The sequence below is a fragment of the Miscanthus floridulus genome, chromosome 18, assembly GCF_019320115.1.
Source record: "Miscanthus floridulus cultivar M001 chromosome 18, ASM1932011v1, whole genome shotgun sequence".
Taxonomy (NCBI): domain Eukaryota; kingdom Viridiplantae; phylum Streptophyta; class Magnoliopsida; order Poales; family Poaceae; genus Miscanthus; species Miscanthus floridulus.
This window is the reverse complement of record NC_089597.1, coordinates 56,381,062-56,401,738: the sequence shown is the minus strand read 5'-3', so window position 1 is coordinate 56,401,738 and position 20,677 is coordinate 56,381,062. Positions and strand designations below refer to the sequence as shown.

The window sequence follows — 20,677 nt, the reverse complement described above, 5'->3', positions numbered from 1 at the left end:
ATATTTGAGGGAGGTGAAATGAACTCTCGCACCTAACACCACCTTCAAAACCAACAAAGGTGCGATTTATAGGGTACTCCCTCCATTCTAAATTATAAGACGATTTATTTTTTCTAAATACGTAGCTTTTGCTATTCACATAGATATACACTTCTAGATACATAGTAAAAGCAATGTATTAAAAAAACGAAACGTCTTATAATTTGAAATAGGAGGAGTATTAAATACTTTGCAGGGGATGTATATATGTGAGTTTTTACGTTTATACTTTGATTTGACAAAAAAAATAGTTGAGGGATAATGGTGTCTGGTTTTACTGTCGAGCACATTCTAGATCATAGTTATTAAAGGTAAAACTATTACTAGTTAGGCTAGTCTCAGTGGAGAGTTTTATTACGCTGCTTCCAAGACTGTCATGTCATACAAAATGAAATAAAACTTAGTTGAAACACCCACTCTCAATGCAAAGTTTCATTCTAGAGTTTCATAAACATTTAATTGTAAGACTCATAGAGAGTTGGTAATCGTGCCAAGAGAGTCTCATCTCCATGAAACTCATTTCGTCTCTCTCTTCATTAGAACATTGTCCATGTCATCAAAAATAAATATATGGCATGTTATTAAATGCAAATAAAACTCTTATAAAACTGCCACTGAGATTGGCCTAACGGTAAAGGAGGATAACTTTTTTTCCCTAACAAACAAGGAACCCTTATTATGGTTAAAAAAAGGAACCCTTAGGCCCACTAAAAATTTGTTACCAGCCCAATCTAGCCCATTCAGTGGGCATAGCACTAGTACCCCAACGCCCCAACGGTCCAACACAAGCGAGGCGGTTAGATATTTCCTCGAGCCCCAGCCGGCCGCCGCCTCTCCCTCCCATAGCTCGGCCGCCGCCTCCTGCTCCTTCTTCGGCACCCCTCACCTCGCAATCCACTCCCACCTCGCCCCTAAAACCCTAGCTAAACCTAACCCGAAAGAAATAATGGCCCTCCTCGCCTGAGAGCGCTCGCGCCCGCCCCTTCAATGCCATCAGGGGTGGATCTACAGGGGGCTAGGGGCGCTCCAGCCCCCCTACTAGCTGGTGCATCAATGGAAATATGGGGAGGGTGAGGGAGAAGAAAGAGGTGGAGGAAAGAAGAAAAATGGAGAGAGAGAGGAAGAAGAAGAGACCAGTCCTCCTTCAATCATGTTCTGTATCCGTCAGTGCTGGCGATGGCACTCTAGCTCCGCCTCCTCCCGTACGGCTACGGCCCAGCGACACCGCGCCGTCACCCACGCGCTATTGCCGCCGCCGCCGCTCGCAATGGTGAGTGGCTCTCTGCCCTCCTCATTCTGATGAGAATTTATCACGTCCTGGAAGTGTCTGGGGTGCATGGCTGGTGCGGCGTGAACGCTACCTGTTCGCCGTTTTGCCCGTGAGCCACAGACAAAGCCTCGTTCCTTTTTCTTTCAAAAAAAAATGTGGCTTTGCGAAACAGCAAGGTTCTGTCGGGAGCTATGACATGGCGCATATCAATATATTATCCCCTGGTTACTGAGAAAGACATTCTTTGCCATTGCACAACAATCTGCAAGTCTGATTTGCAAGCAATAAAACATACCAGATACCATCAACCACCATTGTGTCAATCACCTTATCTTTCTTTTGTTTCATCTACTTTCTTAAAGAATTATTCAACTGAGAACATTTACTGAATATGGGATTTAAGTTAAAATGAAGCTCCTATTTTCCGTTTGATGGCGAATGTATATGAAGATAGTAATGGCTTTTGCCCTTTGCCCTTTGCCGTTCTGTCATTCTTTCTTTTTCACGTGATCATGAGGATGGGAGGGAATGATTTTTTCATGATTCTACCTGTTATAATTTGGTATAATATTTCATTCGAGTTGACTTTGCTACCAGGGAGGGTCACAGTGAGCCCACCAGCAACTCTGGTGCTCGGGCGGCGGACCACGGTGCTTCGCGTGGCGCTTGTGAGACCGGGCCGGACAGCGTCGTCCCTGCAAGCGGTGGCCAGCGACACCAACGACAAAGGCGTCTCGGGAGGTTGGCACGGGCTGCTCCGACGGCGCCGGGCAAAGCCTCTGCCGCTGCTGCTTCCTGCTTTCCTGAGCAGGACCCGCTGCTCTTGGAGCCCTGCGCGGGTGCGGGGCCTCCCGCATGGGTTGATCCGATGCTGGAGGAGCTCATCGCCTTGCTCGTCACGAGCCAGCCAGCGGGACCAACAACGCCTTGGTGCCCCACTACTCCGGCGGGTGCCTCCCTAACGACGGATTAGCCCCCGTTGTCGCCTGAGCTGGAGATGCCGCAAGTCACGCCTCCACGGGTGGGATAGCACGGCGTTGTGGATCAGGCGTCCGCTTCTACACCAATGCGGGTTGGCCATCCGGGCGTCGACAACGCGGCGCCGCCCGTATCTATGGCTGAGTCCCTGTTGGCACAATTGGAGGCGCGGCTATGCATCCCGCTTGAGACCCTGTTGCTCAACAAGCCGATGCTGAGAAGGTCCAGGACACCTTCAATGGTGATATCGGTGTGTCGGAGTGGGAGGCTGGCTGCTAAGGCCAAGGCCTCCAACCCGACTGTCCAAGCACAAAATGTGCTCAAACAAAAGCTAGGGATCACAAATATGCCGCAGGGTCCGAACCCTATGGCTTTGGACAGTATCAAGGCCTTCTTCGCTGCGCCGTTGTCGTCCTCCAAACAAGAGGCCCTTCAGACGCTCTTCGCTCCAGACTTCGATCCGGTTGCCATGGAGCTGAACCTCACTGGCTTCGAGCACGACGCTCTTTATCGCTGAGCGCAGGTCCTGCTGGGTTTGGCCCCGATGCTTGATCCTTCTCTTGGTCGCTAAGTATTTTCTTTTGTAAATCACAACTGTGTGATCTCTGTCAGTGTTTGGCTCGGTAATCATAAATTATCGTCCCAGCTTTAATTTGTAAAACTCTCCTTCTGCTTAATGAATGCCGTGCCAATAGCACGTTTGAGAAAAAAGAGTTGTGCTTGTTTTTATGTGTTGTCTATTTATTTCCTTTACAGCTTCAATTCGAGGTGTTTCAGAGATATTCTTCCATACCCTGGCCCTTTTTACCATTCCGCCCTTGTAAATGTGCGGGGTTGCATTCCGGGGCAATTCAACAAGGAAAATAGCTTCAAGAACTAATTTTGGGGTTGCCTTACAGCCCAAAAGTAGTGCCTTTTTTACTCCTGGGCTCTTTGGCAACCGTAGTTCTGTATGTTTCAGAGCCACAGACAGCTATGAAATTGCTTTAAAGGCTAATAATATTGGTAATTCACGACCATTCTCAACTACATGCAGTAAAAAGCTAAGGTTTCTTATTAAAAATAAGACTTCATTCAGTAATCTAAATACGAGAAGGGAAGACCGAAGTGTTGCACATAGTTTATTTCATAGATCTGAGAAACGCCAAAGCACATTAGCTACGTGTAGCACCATTGCTGACGAGGCTTCAACATCTACTAGTAACAGCGCCAAGAGTGTTACTGATGCTAAGACTGACACTGCCAAGAGGAAGAGTTCAAGAGGAAGCAAAAAGGAAGCTGATGGAGATATGAAAGAAAAGGAAGTACATACCAAGAAAAAGATGTATCTGCTAGAACTCGTGAAGCTGCAACAAAGACGACTGAGAGTACTAGTGCGAACCAAGAAAACAAGAAGACTGATAATTGTAAATCAAAAAAGGGTGCTGATAGTTCTAAAGAGAAAAAAGTGAATAATAGGTCAAAGTCAAAAGCAAAGGTTTCTGCTGCTTCTTCTGTACCTTCTGAAGCTGAGATTTGTATGAAATCCTCTATTGATGGTTCTGGTATTGAGAAAAAGCCACTGGTGCCATTGTATCCTCCCAGAGCCAAATCAGTTGTGGTTGTGGAATCAGCCACGAAAGCAAAAGTCATTCAGAATTACCTTGGGGACATGTATGAAGTGTTACCAAGCTATGGTCATGTGAGAGGGCTAGTTCGGTTGACGCCCTGGCAAATCTGCCTGGCACAGGCATGCATCCCAGGCGTTGGTTTTTGGACGCCTGGGGTCGGATGCATGTGCTTGGGTACAGCTCCCCAGGCCAGGGCTCAAACCAAACAGGCCATTAGCAGGTAGATCAAAATCTGTCCGCCCTGATGATGACTTCAGCATGGTCTGGGAGGTGCCTGCTGCTGCCTGGACACACCTTAAGAGCATTAAAGTTGCACTGAAAGGGTATGATTTTCGTAGCGTGTAGTATGGATACATTTTTTCTGTTCACATAAAACATACATATGCTTTGATTACGCATGTTCTCCTGTATAAAACAGTTTCCATTTTTTTGTCAAAGCTTTATAAGCATTAGCTGCCCTTCTAATTACAGAGACAAAGAAACACAAAATCAAATAGACCTATCATTATAGAAGTAATTGCTGTAATGTTCGATAGGTTTGCATGGATGTTTGTCTCCATGATGTTTTATTGTATTCAACAATTGACTCCAATCCGCATAATTCTGCAAGTTAGTCAATGGTGGTAGGCTAGAAAATATGGAAAACATCAGTAGTTGGTTCATTTGGTGATATAGTTTCTAAGCTTTCCCTGCAGATAGTTTGAGTATTCAAGTTTCTTATTTTGTTGCAGATAATTTGAGTGTTTATGTTTCTTATTTTTATGTTCTTCTACGTACAAGTATCACTATTGTCATTTGTGTATGCTGACACATTATTGTTTTGATCGTAGTATTACTGTCCTCAGTTATAGTTGTAATATACTTGAGTATTATTTGTTGGTGAGATTGTTTTGTAACTTTGATACATGTTATACTTTAATAATGGTCTGCGGTTGACCAATATAGAAAAAAACTACTGTGATGCTGGTTTTGTATAGGTTTGTTTATTTTTATACTTGTATGTTCATCAAAATGGTAAAATGGCATCAACTGTAGTTTGAACTGTATCTGAACATATCTTTTGGTCACGTCAACTGTGTAATCTAACCCTTTTCCCTAAGACCGGACTTCTGCTTATACTAGTGGTAGTTTATTAATTTGAATTCAACTAAGCTAATAGTATGAAAGGTAATAGTTCTACACACATATTGCTGATTGCTTTTACACCTTTTGTTGAGTTAATAACACATTGCTATTTTTTTTTTTTTTTTTTTGCCAATGTTCTCTTTTCTCCAGAGCAGAAAATTTAATTCTTGCATCTGATCCTGATCGTGAAGGTGAAGCGATTGCTTGGCACATCAAAGAAATGCTTGAACAAGGTGCATTGGGCTATGATGTGACTGTTGCAAGAGTTGCTTTCCATGAAATAACTGAGGATGCAATAAAAAAGGCTTTAATGTCCCCGAGGTATATTGACATGGACTTAGTCAATGCTTATCTTGCACGCCGTTCCCTTAATTATCTAATTGGGTTTGGCATATCACCACTTTTGTGGCGGAAGTTGCCTGGTTGCCAATCAGCTGGACGGGTCCAATCTGCTGCTTTGGCCCTTGTCTGCGATCGAGAAGCTGAAATAGAACAGTTTAAGCCACAGGAGTACTGGACAGTACAGACGAATAGAACAGTTTACGCCACAGGAGTACTGGACAGTACAGACATACTTCAAAATGCAATCTGCAGATCCTTCAAATGGCACATGTATTCTATTCCGTATAAAGAATTTGAATTAAAAAAAGCTGGATTAACTTTCCATATCCTCTCAAGAAGAAGCGCAAGCTATAGAAAAGAGGATTCGTTCTTCTAAGTTTGAAGTTTTAGGTGTTAAAACAAGTAAAATTCAAAAGAATCCTCCAATGCCATATATTACATCCAGCCTTCAGCAGGATGCAGCAAACAAACTTCATTTTACTGCAGGGCATACCATGAAGGTTGTTTCTGCTAGACTCGTTATGTATTGTATTTTTATGTCGGAGTCTGTTGGCTCATGTGACTCATTATATGACTGCAGATTGCCCAAAAGCTTTATGAGGGTATCAACCTTTCCTCAGAAGAAACAACTGGGTTAATAACATACATAAGAACTGATGGGTTCCATGTAAGTAACATCAGACATTTTGATGACACAAATAGGTTTACTGTTTATTGGTGCATATGTTCCACAACACTTGTTCCCTATGCTTTACTCTCTATTTTAAATTTCAGAATCATCATCTTCTTTGGTCATATGGTCTAAAGTTAGTGCATTTACTTTAAAATGATCAAAATTGTCCTGCTGCCTTCTGACTAAACCAGTGGGTAGGAAGCTGGACAGGAGGAACTTTAAATGATGCATTAAGTTGAGCAAAACTGCACTCCTTTTGCACAAGCTTCAAAAAAACTACACTTTTTCAGCTTCTATTCTGATTACTACATAAACACACATACGTTGGTACTTTGTTGAATATATTCTACATTAAGATGTTATTATCACGCTTTGAATAGTTTAAGGCTGCAAAGTGGACGGTTTAGGATTTAATAGTCAAAACTAATCTACTTAAATAGTTCATGTTTATAATATATTATTGTAACACCCTAAAAATTTGACCTAGTTTTAAAAATCACTAAAAATTTGAACTTTTTAAATTTTGCATAGGAGATAACACATATAGCTAACCTAAATAATTTTACAAGTAAAATAACATAGGAACATAAAAAATATATGTGTGCAACCTTGTGTGTGAATGCTTGCTTGACTTGTTGAACTTATGGTGGCACCCTTTTACACACTCATGCATTCAAATTTAAATTTGAAATCATTGAAACATATGCATATAGAGATAGGAAATAGAAAAGGAATTTGGAAATAGGAAAAGCCTCATGGGCTCATTCTCCTCCTCATCCTCCTCTCGGCCCGCAGCAGCAGCCCAGCCCTCCTCCTTCCCTCCCGCGCGAGCCGGCCCAGCAAGCCGTGGCCCAGCTCGGCCCGTCCTCATCCGCTTCCCCCTCTCCCCTCTCCTTCCCACTGACGAATGGGCCCCACCCGTCAGCTCCGTCGCCTACCTCATGGCCGGCAGCCGTGCGCGGCACAGTGCCCGCTAGCACCACCTCGGTGCCAGCAGGACATCAACGGCAGCACGACGACAACGAGACCCCACGAGGTCCCTCTTTCTCTCCTCTCCTCCGTCTTCCCCCTCACTGTGAACGCGTCAATGGTCGGCGCCATGGTCGCCGCCGTGCCGAGCCACCATAGTAGCCGCCACGACAACTCCGGCGTGCGCATGAGCAAGCGCCAGCCATGGTGATGTGACTGGACGAGGTCAACGGCGTGGCCACGTGATTGATAAGGATGGCCGCGAGAAATATCTAGCCGTCGGGACACCGGCCTAGCCGGCCTATAAATAGGCCCGACCGGCAGAGCTCTCGCCTCGCCCTCTCCACCAACAGCTCCGCCGAGGGCGGGAACACCCCATCTCCCCCTCCTCTTCCCCTTTCCCCTCCTATTTCCGCTCTTTTTCCACTTTTTCCTTTTCTGGAGTTCGCTGGCGACATCAGTGCCACCCTCTCCTTCCATCTTCTCCGCCGTGTCTCTGGCCGATTGGAGCGACCGGTGAGTCCCCAAGCCTCTCCTTTTCCTTATGAAGTAGCTAGTAGGTAGTTTAGGTCTCTGTGTTGCGCAGTCCGCGTGAGCCCCGCTCTACCGAGCCACCATGGTCGTCGGCCATCACCGGCGAGGCCACCCCAGGGCACACCGTCACCCCCACTGCACTTCTTATTGACCCGCACACACGTACACGTAGTTAGCTGAGTAGTATAGGGCCTCTAAGGCCGAGTCTAGTGCACAGTGTCGCCGCGACCACTCCGGCGAGCCGCTACCGCCGCCACGGGCGCCCACTGTCGATGGCGACCCCGCCACCAGCTGCGGCGTGACCCACGGACTCCGTCCACCCCTCATCCACCACTCTCGAGGACTAACGCCACCGGCGTAAGCCGCTCCGGCGAGCCCTACTTCCCCACCCATGTGCCATCACTGGTGCGGGCACCTTCGTCCGCACGTTCCCCCTCCTCCCCTTTCTCTGTCCCCGCTAGGTGGGACCGGGAGGAAACGGCGTTGCCGTTCCCCCCTCCGTCCCCGTCAGTCTCTCTCTCTCTCCCCTTCCTTCACCGACATGTGGGCCCACGGCTTAAACACCTCCGCCGCCGTCACTACTGACGTAAGCAGATGGCCCACCTGTCACACACACACAGCTCACACACAGCGAGGGGTACACTTTAGAAAATGCTGGGTACACCCAGCTAGTGTACACAAAGAGTTAGAAATGCATTTTCCTAGCTTAGAAAAATTCCTAGAAAATTTGTAAATAAACTAGACGCATTAGGGAAATTAACCATGTAGTTTGCACATATTTTCATGAACCAGAAAATGCATATAAAAATCCACCTAGTTAATTAGCTATAGAATAAACTTCTAAAATACATAACTTTTAAACCTTAACTCCTTTTTGCATGAAACCACTTCTAAAATTCATCTAAAATCAAACCCTACCATTTGCACCTAGTGCCACCATATAGTTTTATGTTTGCTTTTGCCTTTTTCTTTCGTGTATAGCGGTAGTCTTATTCGACCGATACGTCCAACAGACGACGGTAATCGTCAGGAGGACGAAGACCCGAATTTCATAGACCTACTGAAAAGTGTCAACGACAAAGATAAGTCCTAGCTCCCCTCCCTACCATCTTGCTTTAAACCACCGAAATGCTAAAGCATGATTCAGATTATTATCATAGAAAATGAGCTCGGTTAATGCGATATGATTAAGATAAATGGTTATCTTGTTATTTTATGAGCTCCACACCATGACTAGATTTAGGGACAATAATAGAACTTAAAACTTGTTAAACCTAAACTAAACCCCGACATGGGGCGAGTGGTGGTAAACTATGGAGGTAGTTTATCATGGCAGGAATACCTAGAGAGGATTTTAGTGGGAGATACTCGCCTCGGTCACATAAGGACCGGTTCATAGTCCCTCTCGCCTAGTGAGTTATTTTCGTATAGCCACATGTCTATATGGGTAGGCTTCATCTCACACCCCGTTAGATAGAAGTATAATATCTACTAGGAGGCCTTTATAGGCAGCAGAATATTAGGAGCCGATACAGGGGATAGGTTTTCTTCTGTATCCGGTTGGCATGGTTGCTATGTGATCCTCCACGTTAAGCTTTTGGTTTTTAGGCTGCGTTCGAGCCACTGTTTTCTTTGCCGTGTTGGAGCCACGTTTTTCTTTTGTGATGATTTGGTATCATCACGTTTGGGGGGATTTGGTATCTTCCCGGTTTTGTGTCTCCAACCCCTGAGAGGCCCTAGTAGAGTTATATGGACATCTAAGGTCGTGTATATTCGGGTACGAGGTCTTGTTAGGTCTATTTCATCCACTGATCATTGATGAGGTTGCACCTATCGTGTGGGAAAATTTGTATACCTCTGTAGAGTTTATTAAATCTATTTGAATAGCCATGTCCTTGAAATGGGCAAATGCTAGGATGGGATACTATGATTAGCTTTATTTTTATGTGTAATGAAACTGGTAATGGAATTGATGCTAACCCGGCTACTAGTGAGAATGGTAATACTCCGCTAGGACCCAACCCATAATTATAATCACCACTACACTTCTCTTTCCACCCTATGGTTGGGACTTGCTAAGTACGTATGTACTCACCCGTTGTTGACTCACAGACCTCGGCACAGAAGAAGACTATGACTTCAAAGATGAAGTATACCACAGGGATTAGGTTTCCCATAAGGAGATACGATCATAGGAATGTGACATAGAGGATAGGGTTTCGTCCGTGCTCATGTTGCCTGTGGAATAGGATGCTGTTTTGTTGTGTTATAATTTCGCTTTAGATACAACCAATAATGCCATTTCACGGCCGTAGCCTTTCGCTAGCTATGTAGCCTATGACTATGCCCCTTAGGCCACTGTTATAGACCTTATTTTAGATATCAATAAAGCTCAGAACCTTTTGTTATATATCTGTGTACCAATAATACGGTTTCTCCATGTCGTTTGGAAGGAATTTTTTTAAGGAAACTTATTTGTTTTTTTATGGTTAGTTTGGAATTTGATCCTAGCCTCCTAGGTCTCATGCGGTGCGGTGCGTACAAGCGGTGTGCGGGATGCGCGAGCCTTGCATTGAAGCCTTGGCGTGGGAGATCCAAATAACATTGGCCATTAGATCGAGTTGAAGCCTGTGAGCAGGGATTAGGAGCCATAGATTTTAATGATGTTTAAATCCTGGGTATAATTTCGTTGGTGTACAATGGTTAGAGTCTCTCAGCGGAGGACGTTTTTTGGGAGACCTAGTATAGTTTTGATTGGTCCCTTATAGTAGAGATGGTGATGGTACACAGATATATAACAAAAGGTTCTGAGCTTTATTGATATATAAAATAAGGTCTACAACAGTGGCCCAAGGGGCATAGTCATAGGCTACATAACTAGTGGAAGGATATGGTCATGAAACGACATTTTTTGTTGTCTCTAAAGCAGAATTATAACATAATGAAATGGCATCCTATTCCATAGGCAACTTGAGCGCGGACAAAACCCTAGCCTCGATGTCACATTCCTACGATCATATCTCCTTACAGGAAACCTTATCCTTGTGGTTTGCTTCATCTTTGAAGTCATAGTCTTCTTCTGTGCCGAGGTCTGTGAGTCAACAATGGGTGAGTACATACGTACTAAGTAAGTCCCAACCATAGGGTGGAAATAGAAGTGTAGTGGTGATTATAATTATGGGTTGGGTCCTAGCGGAGTATTACCATTCCCACTAGTACTTGGGTTAGCATCAATTCCACTACCAGTTTTATTATACATAAAAGTAAAGCTAATCATTGTATCCCATCCTAGCATTTGCCCATTCCAAGGACATGGCTTTTCGAATAGATTTAATAAACTCTACAGAGGTATATAAATTTTCCCACACGATAGGTGCAACCTCATCAATGATCAGTGGACGAAATAGACCTAACGAGACCTCGTACCCAAATGTACGTGACCTTAGATGTCCATATAACTCTACTATGGCTTCTTAGGGGTTGGAGACACAAAATTGGGAAGATACCAAATCCCCCAAACATGATGATTCCAAATCACCACAAAAGAAAAACATGGCTCGAACACAGCCAAGAAAACAGTGGCTCGAAAGTGTCCTAAAAACCAAAACTTAACGTGGAGGATCACATAGCAACCACGCCAACCATATACGGAAGAAAACCTATCCCCCATATCGGCTCCTGATATTCCGCTGCCTACACTGGCCTCATAGTAGATATTATACTTCTATCTAACGAGGCGTGAGATCAAGCCTACCTATATAGACATGTGGCTATCACATAAGGACCGATTCATAGTCCCTCTCACCTAGTCATGGTGTGGAGCTCATAAAATAATAAGATAACCATTTATCTTAATCATATCGCATTAACCGAGCTCATTTTCTAGGGTAATAATCTCATAGTCATGTTTTAGCATTTCAGTGGTTTAAAGCAAGATGGTAGGGAGGGGAGCTAGGACTTGACTTCATCACAGACACTTTCTGGCTCATCTACAAAATTTGGGTATGAGCCCATGGCCGAACAAGCCCGCCCTTTGCCATGGGGTAGCACTTGGTCCATGAGCCCATGGCCGCACAAGCCCTTCGCCATGGGGCAGCACCTAGCGCATGAGACCTCCACCGTAGGGGCTTTGTCATACGAGCCCATGGACACACATGGTTGGAGGCATGCATGCTATATAGGTCTAAAGTGTCGCCCCCATGGCAGTCGACATGTCCGTAATTTTTGGAGCTCATCCCTAGGAGATCGCGAGGGTGATCACGATCCCATCTTTGACCTAGCCACCACTCCGATGAAATTCAAGTTAGCTTTGCTGGTGACCACTCTGGTCACAGGGTCCATGCCCACCCATTGATTCCCAGTCGATAGCGACCACCGCAAATCACCGGTTAGCAGTTTCCTAGCACTATCGAACTCCAATTTCCCACTAGGGGTAAGTACCGCTTTGGAACTAGTTTTGGATTGCCTTTGTGTGCGTCGCATCTTCTTGCACATGGCATATCTATTGTTGCCCACCTATCTAGTGCCATGGCCACGATAGGAGGTAGAAGCCCCAAAAATCCAAAAGCCAATGTTGCTGATCTGCTGCAAAACTTGAATCTAACTGTAGAGTAAGGGGATGTGGCTGCATTCAATGATCATGAGGATGATGGGAGAGCCTCAACTATGGAGTGGGCTCTTGTTGGCAAGGTGATTTCACTAATGATGGTGCAAGCCACCATGATCCACCATGCAATGAAGCCGACATGGGGGAACCCCTACGGTTTGAAGATTAGGACGATTGGGGAGGTGGATAACCTCTTTGTTGTAGAATTCAGTTTCCAACAAGACATGAAGCGAGCACTGGGTGTCTCACCATGAACTAGCACAGTGGTGAATAGGCCATGGGCCTGATCGAAGAAGTTAAGAAGATGGACGTGGATAAGGATGGGAAGGCTAGTGGTCCCTTCCTTCGAGCTCATGTGGCCATCTAGGTGGCGAAGGCTTTGGAAAGAGGTGTGTTGTTGAAGACAAGGAAAGATGAGGAGCCTGAGTGGTTTGACATTTAATATGAGAAACTCCCTTTCTACTATTTTTCGTGTGGCATTATGGGACTTCTGAGTTGGATTGCGACAAGCCTGTTATTAACAATGCTCCGGGCAAGTTACCAAATGACATTAAACTCAATTTAGGACCAATTTGTACATGGGAGTCTTACATTTGCTTAGTGATAGACATCTTCATATGAAATTTCCATCTTCTACTTCTCTAATATGTCTCATGACTAAGTGATCAATACATATTCGAGTAAAAGTCCCACAACCAACCATTAAAACAATGAATAATATAAAATAGGGTAAGTAATAAATTTAGTGCATAAATGGGAATAAATAAATAAGCTCAATGTAATGTTGATTCTGACACAACCGATAGACCAAACTAAGTAAAACGCTACAATGAAACAAGACATACATTTGAAAGGACCACACAATATTTCATGACAACGAAGTTGCTCACACTCCAGCATAAGAGACTACTATGACACTTAACCCACATATATAGGATGAACTAATAGGCCACCATGCAACTTGGCATACTACATGGTGTATAAAACCTAGTTCATGTCCACATTCATCATCCACTGAGTATCAAGAAGATCTCCTAGCTTATCACTTGTCCAATCAAAGTGGCATCCATCTACCTCCATGGTTGGAGCCACTAAAGAACTACTAGCTCCTATCTGCTCTTGTTGCTGGCCAATAGCCAAGCGGCCATTTGGCTCTTGCTGCTACTTCCATGGCTAGTGTGGTATAGGAATGGTGACCAAGCCTAGGTGTAACGACTCAAGTTCGTTATATCATAGGCAATCATTTTTTACCACCCGAGTGAGCAATCATTTGAGCTCTCGTACATATCCCTGATGCCTTGAGCTAAGTCAACCGTTGAGAAATCTATCAAATCACCCCACAGATACACCTGGAGAGCCATTATCAGGCTCACACCCAAAGCAAGGAGAGGAACCCTAAGCCGATTAAGTGATATCCTATTGACATCATCAACACCAACTCAACCTCAGATAACACATTAAGATATGACAACATAGTCTCCAATACCAACTCATCCAATGACAAAATCAATTCAGCAAAGACAGTGGAATATTGAACAGTCCGCTAGCATTACCGGACCATCCGATGGAACTCAGATCAATAGTAGTAAGTGGGAAATGAGTTGTTTGCCACTTAAGTGGGTAGGACCCACATGTCAGCATGAGTTGGGATATTTCATCAGCTGAAGCCACACCCTCTCACCCAACCTCTCACCCACCCATACATTTGTCACTCTCCCTCTCTCTCTACATCCCAAGAACAAGGATGAACCCTAGAACTAGAGAGAGAAAAGATTGGAATGAAGATTGAAGAAGAAAAGAAGGAAGAGGAAGGAAGCACAAGCACCACTCCATGAACACCATCAACATCTCCCATCTTGTTCTTGGTGAACTCAAGAGAAGTAGCTCTCATTTCTTAGATTTTCTTTCAAAGAACTAATTTGTGGTTTTTGGTGAAAGATTAAAGGATTTGATTCCTTGCTGGTGGTGGTTCCATCATGTGTAGAGTAAGTTCAAGAAACCTTCACCTAGCTCAATCACTCAAGCATCTCAGGGACTGTTCTTTGATTCATCTTTTGGTGCATTGTATGAGGAAGCTCAAGAGTGATCAATCTTTTGGATGAAAAAGCAAGATTGAGGAAAGCTTGGATCTTCAAGTATTTGGCTACGAAAGCTCTAAAAGCCCTAGTTTGGTTTTGAATAATTGATAAAACCTAGTATACTAATCCTTGTCATTAAGTGTTGTGATTGAGATAGGGTTGGTATACACCAAGTAATGGAGCCGATGATGGTCATGGCGATGGTGGTGACCAAAAGAGAAGATCAAGTGCTCAAACTTGGAAAAGAAAAAAGAGAAAAACAAAAACCAAGTGATGATCAAGGCAAAGGTATCAAATATGCTTTTATTTTGGCACTTAAGATACCATACAGGGTGTGAGTGTATTTATGATAGATAGCTATACTATAAAGAGAAAAAATGTTTGGCTAAGCAGTTATTGAGTGCCACTAGGTGAAGTCATAATTGCATTGCATTAGGGACCTAGTGTGCTAACTAATAACCATTGAAAAATGCTTGAAAATAGCTAACACACAAGCACATAGTGTTGTACATTTGGTGGTATTGGTATATTTGCAAAGGAGAAGAAGTTGGATGCAAGGTGGAAGCGTAGGACTAGTTGGGTCGGACCAATTGGCTTGGATCAGACCAGTTCGCTGTGAGAGTAGGACCAGTTCAAACTAGTCTGATGCCCAGCGTAGGACCAGTTCATTGCTAGCTAGGTCCTTCCTCTTTGGTTGGAGCATCTGTGAGTCAGACCGAGTATAGGTGGTTCATCGGACCGCACAAGGTTACTGTTCATACGACCACACGTAGTTGAAGGAGCATAGGACTAGTTGAAGTAGTCCAATGCCTTGGCGTAGGACTAGTCCGATGCTTGTCTTTCGCTCTCTGGAGCTCTCGGTGTTGGTTTTCGTGGACGTAGGACTACGGGTCAGACTATTCTGACTGGGTTCTAAAGTAGTCCAACTTAGGCGTGGCAGGGACTGTTGGAGGCACCAATGGTCGATTTTGAAAGAAGTGACACGTGGAGATCATTGGTGGGTCAGACCAATGGGTCAGACTGGTCCGATGGTCTCGACAGACTAGTCCTACGGTTGTTTTGTTGGCTGTTTTTGTTGGCAACGGCTCCTTGAGCCAGGAGCTCTATAAATAGACTTAGAGCCGGCTCTAGCTCCCTCTCTTGTATATTTTTATTAGTGATACATCCTTGTGAGTCTAAGTAAACATCTCACACTCATCTCTATCATTGATTTATTATCATAGTGAGATTGAGAGTGATTCCTAGTGCATTTGCTTGAGTGATTGTATACAGTGGCACTTGAGGATCGTTGTGACTGCGGATTTCCTATTACTCTTGGTCGTTGCCACCACTTAGACGGTTTGGAGCAGCGGAGGAGCATTGGCACGAGTTGGTGATTGTTCGTGACCATCTCCCGGTGATTGTGAGGGGTCTTATGCCTTACTCGATGGAGAGCCGAAAGATAACTCTAACTGATTGCTCGTGTTATTGAGTTACCTCACTTATGGGTAGGTTCTTGTAGCGCCAAGTGTTGGCTAGGTGTGTGGTCAATACAACGGGGACTAGCATGCCGGTGAGCACATGAACCTTGAAAGAAAAATTGATTGTCTCTTGCGCATTGGAATTCTCTCGGTGAATGATTGGATATTCATTGTGATTGGTTCATCTCTCTTGCCACGGCAGTATAATCACCTCACACTCTCTTGTATTTACTTTGTTTACATTCTTGCCTAGTCAAGCTCTTTAGTGTAGTTAATCTTTGAGAGTTTGTTAGTTTGGTTAGTGAGGCTCTTTAGTTAGTCTTTGAGAGCTCACTAACTTAGAGAGTAGTGGCATAGCATTTGTGTGACCATAGAGATCATATCAACTAAAATTGTTGGTATAGGTGGCTTGCAACTCTTGTAGAGATAGAGCAAAATTGTATTTCGCCATTTATGTTATTAACCTTGTGCTCTAGTGACTTTGTAGAGAATTTTATAGGCTATTCACCCCCTCTAGCCATTTAAGACATTTCAAGTGGTTTTGGAGCCGTGATCACCGTTTGATTGAAGGTTCAACAACCTTGGTGTCAAGATGGCTCAGGTTGTGTTCAATCATGTGAGGGGAAAACCACCATTCTTTAATGGCACATGCTATGATTATTGGAAGAGAAAGATCACTACTAGAAATATCCACTTCTATAACGAAAATCTTAATGACGATTCCGAAACTATCATAGAATATCATTTTTTATGACGAATATTTACGTTTCATCATAGATCTGTGGTGACGATCCTCCAATCCTCCCTATCTATGACGAGATCAGGCATCGTCACATGAAAGCATCATAGAACAGCACAGGTTCCATCACAAAAAAGCTTTGCACACCTGTTCTTGCTCATCTATGATGATCCTCTTTAGAACTATGATGACTAGGGCTTCGTCATTGAACTAATTACACATTTATGACAAAGTTTTTGATTTGTAACGAATGACACATCATCATAAATCTCCACATGGTTCTTTCTCCATCTGATGTGTACCTATGGGACCTACAGTTACTCATCTGTGATGCTTGTAATTCATCATAAAAGTCTCCGCTCGGTCCTTTCTCCATCTGATGTGTACCTATGCGACCCTTCTGCATCTGACCTGTGGGACCTAACTATAACAGAACCGACCAATTTATGAGAGCACAAATATAAAAGCAATCACTGTAGTGATCAAACCGTCATACTTGAACCCATATAAACCCGGTAGTCCGATGAAACCATGAAGGATTTCAACCCAACTAGCATACAACCAAGATCGTACATGATACAACATAACAAGCCACATGTTACATCCATTTCACAAGTAGTTCACAAGTATCTCGTGTACATCGGAGTTCCCATAGTTATTACATCGCGAGTTCACAAATAGCGTATAACACCCCAGGTGTTTGGCTTCCATATTTGTACTGGCATTTCATAAACATGAGCATCATTCATCCATTCATGAGCTTGGATTGTTGAAACATGCTTTTGAAACATTGCAACATATTGTTCTATTCCATGTGTGTTTATTTTATGAAATGAATAGTGTGCAACACTCAAGTGCAACATGTGCAACTCACTCTTGAAACATGTCACATACTTTAGTAACATGGTTAGTTAGTACTATGCAACAAACTCATGAAACATATGAAACATGGCTTTGAAACAAAAATAACATCTCACTTATTCTTCCTTGTTTCAACACATGTGATGCTTGATTTTTGTGTGATCCATGTGTGGTGTGGCTAATTATCCTCTTAAACAACTTAGTTACACTTAGAATGTCATTAGGAACAATGTTCATGTTGACCATATTGCCTAATTATGTTTCCTAGTAATAGTTTGACTAGTGTTGACCCCTAGAGCTCTTTTGTTTTACTATTTAAAAAGTGCAGCTTAGATTGTTTGCATGGCTGTGCACCCTTAAGCAAAGTTGTAGGAAATTTTATAAGGAACAAAAGTTATTTTATGACCATCTCATGAAAATGTGCAGAACATGCTCAAAATGGGATCACAACACGAAATTTACCCCTGATTTCAAAGACAATTTTTGTAAGTGTGGATTGCATTTACAGTTTGTTGGAGCTGACTTTGGCTTGATTTTACTCATGATTCTTTGAGAATTAGACTATGATCCTTTAATAGGAATTGTAGCTGGTATGTAGGTGTACAACTTTGGTTTAGATTGTTTTCGCTAATGATCAACGGATTAGGAGTTTTATCGTCGCCAAAACTCACTGTCAGTCGGCCGAATGGCTCTCTGATGGCGTGCTACAGTGCCAACCACCGTCAGGCTTTAAACACCGTGTGGCGTCGCGCGTCGCCACTGGCCTGACCGGCCAGGCCACGTCGGGCCGCTGCAGGCCTTCACTCGCCTGTGACCTCTTGGCATTTGCATTTCATCGCTCGACCTTCTCCTTCGCCTGCTCCGCTCACCGCCACAGCAGACCACCGTCATCGCCATTTGCTCCACCGAGCTCACGCAAGCTCGCAGCTGCACCACAGCCAACACCATCCCAACCATAGCTCCTCTAGCACCTCATGGACCTTGTAGATGTTTTCTCTGAGCCAACCGAGCTCTAGGTAAGCGGCTTTTGTCGAATCCGCCCTAGCCAAAGCTCACCGGAGCATCGCCGCGCTCGCGGTTTGCCATGGCCAGCATAGCACAACACCTCTCCCCTTTCCCTAGCTCTCGTCTCGTATTCCACATCATGTGTTGATGCTCCGATGATGACACTACCGACAATGATGGTCCAGCCGAGCTGGAACATGGCTGCGCACCGCTGCGCCATGGCCACCGTCGGTGACCTCACGCGGCCACACTCGACCATTTCACCGTAGCCGGTAGCAGTAGTGCAGGGAGGTCCGCCATGGTCCTAGGAAGCCGATGCACGCCTTCTCCGGCATCTAGCACCGGGGTTCGTCGGAGCACCACCATGCACCATGGCCGAGCCGCCCCGTGCGCCATGGTCGACGCACCTAAAGGTCAGTAATGTTTAGGTTTAGGAGGTCAATCGATGTGGGAGGTCAAGGCGGACATGGTGGTACCCTCCTCATCGCCGGAGAAGCCACCATCGGCGAGCTAGCACCGATCCTGCGCCGTGCTCTATTTTTGTTTCGCTGACAAGTGGGCCCCAGTTGTCAGTGACTTAGGGTTAGAAAGATAGTTCAAATATTTCAGATTTGAATGCTGTTTTGTAAAATTTATATCTCCAGTTGAGTGAATCCAAATTGGGTATAAGCTCTGGTAAAAATTTGAGAGTCAGTGCATGAATAGTTTTTGAGTTATAGATTTTCCTTTTATAATTAGGTGATTCTTGTGTGAATTGTTATAAATTATCTATGAATCCAATGCTCATGAAATTTATTGGTGGTTGTCCTAGTACCTTAAGGATGCTAAGAAAAATATAAAATATGTTGCTTAACACTTTTCAATAGGGTTTTCTATTTATGTTATTTTAGGTCCTGCTGGCTTGTCATTTTTGTTTAGGATGTTATACTTGTTCAAATGTTGTGAAATTTTTATAGTAGCCTACTTAGAGCATGTAGTACCTACTGTAATTTGTGTAGATTAAATGGTGTAGTTTTCATATATGTTTATTATTCCTCTTAAATAATTAGATAAATTAAGAAAAGCATTAAAAGAAATGAATTGGTGATGAAAACCTTACCTTCTGGTGTTCTTTTGATATGTGAGATGGTTTAGTAAAGTTGGTTTTGTCCATTTATATGTTTGCCACATAAGTTAATAATTATTTTCTTGCATTATGTCTCTCTGGACAGTTCTGAGAACTTTGCAAAGTTCACTATGATAATTTGGTTTTCTGGGAAAGTGGTGAATACTAAAGTTGTAGATAACTTATGTATCTAGCTTCTGTTAAAATTTGGTGGCATTTGGCCTAGTTGTTTAGGAGTTACAGTCGTTTAAAGTTGGATCACAGTTTTGCTTGCTCTCTATCTTGTTTGGACCTGATTATATGGTTATGTAAATTCGACTTAGTAAAGGTTGGAATCATGCCTTGAGGTCTGAAAATGAATTGTAGGCAATTTTATAAGATTTCCAAATTGTCTTGTTGTCTATCATTTCGATCTGTAGATCTCTAGTTATGATCAGTTTACTGTACTGCTGTATAGTCCCTGTTTTGCTGAAATACGATTGTTTGTGTGTGTGCTTTATTGCAATGTTCTTGTTGATTGATTAGGTGCTAGCCTAACTTGAGAACATGCTTAGGTGCAGGTACTAGGTCCTTAACTAAAGATGAGCAATTGTACATTAGGTTGTATAAACTTGGTAAGTTAAAGTAATTTTAATAGAGCTTAAGTAAGAATATGCGGACTGTCATAAGCATGTGCATTCTCCGAGCATCCCTAACTTCGTTCATGTGCATCCATGATATTTATCTTGCACATACATGCAATAGGTGTGCTGGAGGGAGTGACGCTTCTAGAGTTCGAGGGAGCAAGCCAGGAGGAGGAGCCCGAGATTCAGGCAGTCGACGAAGCAGCCGTCGAGGAGGAGTTGCCTGAGTACCCTGACCACCGCCCATCCTCTTTCCTAAAAGGCAAGCCCTAGAGCATATTAAGTCTCCCATATTTTTACAAATATCTTGAGTATCCTTTATTGTTGTTGATGCATTAAGTATAGGAATTGGTTGGAACCAATTATTGCATTATATATCTATCCTTGTCTAGATATCGCACTTGAATCCTAATTAAGTTCAAGAACGGGTTAAATGCTTAGCCATGCTTAGTGTGGTAGAAGTCGGGTGATTTCCTATCACCTGTGAGCTTTAGGATGAGGTGTGTCATGGTTGGCTATATTTGCTATCGTGGAAAACAACCATGTTAGTAATGAATTAAGACCGGGCGGAGTTTTGTGTAGGTTTGGACATAGTGACTCCGTATGTGTCATTTAAGGATAGATATGCTATACATCCTCATGTCATGTTAAACGCAGCCT

At 43.6% G+C, this 20,677-nt stretch overlaps 1 pseudogene; it reads left to right on the top strand.

The window, feature by feature from the left end:
- The first annotated feature begins 1,187 nt into the window (after positions 1–1,187).
- LOC136523881 (uncharacterized) overlaps positions 1,188–20,677 on the top strand; it is a 64,470-nt pseudogene continuing 44,980 nt past the window's right edge.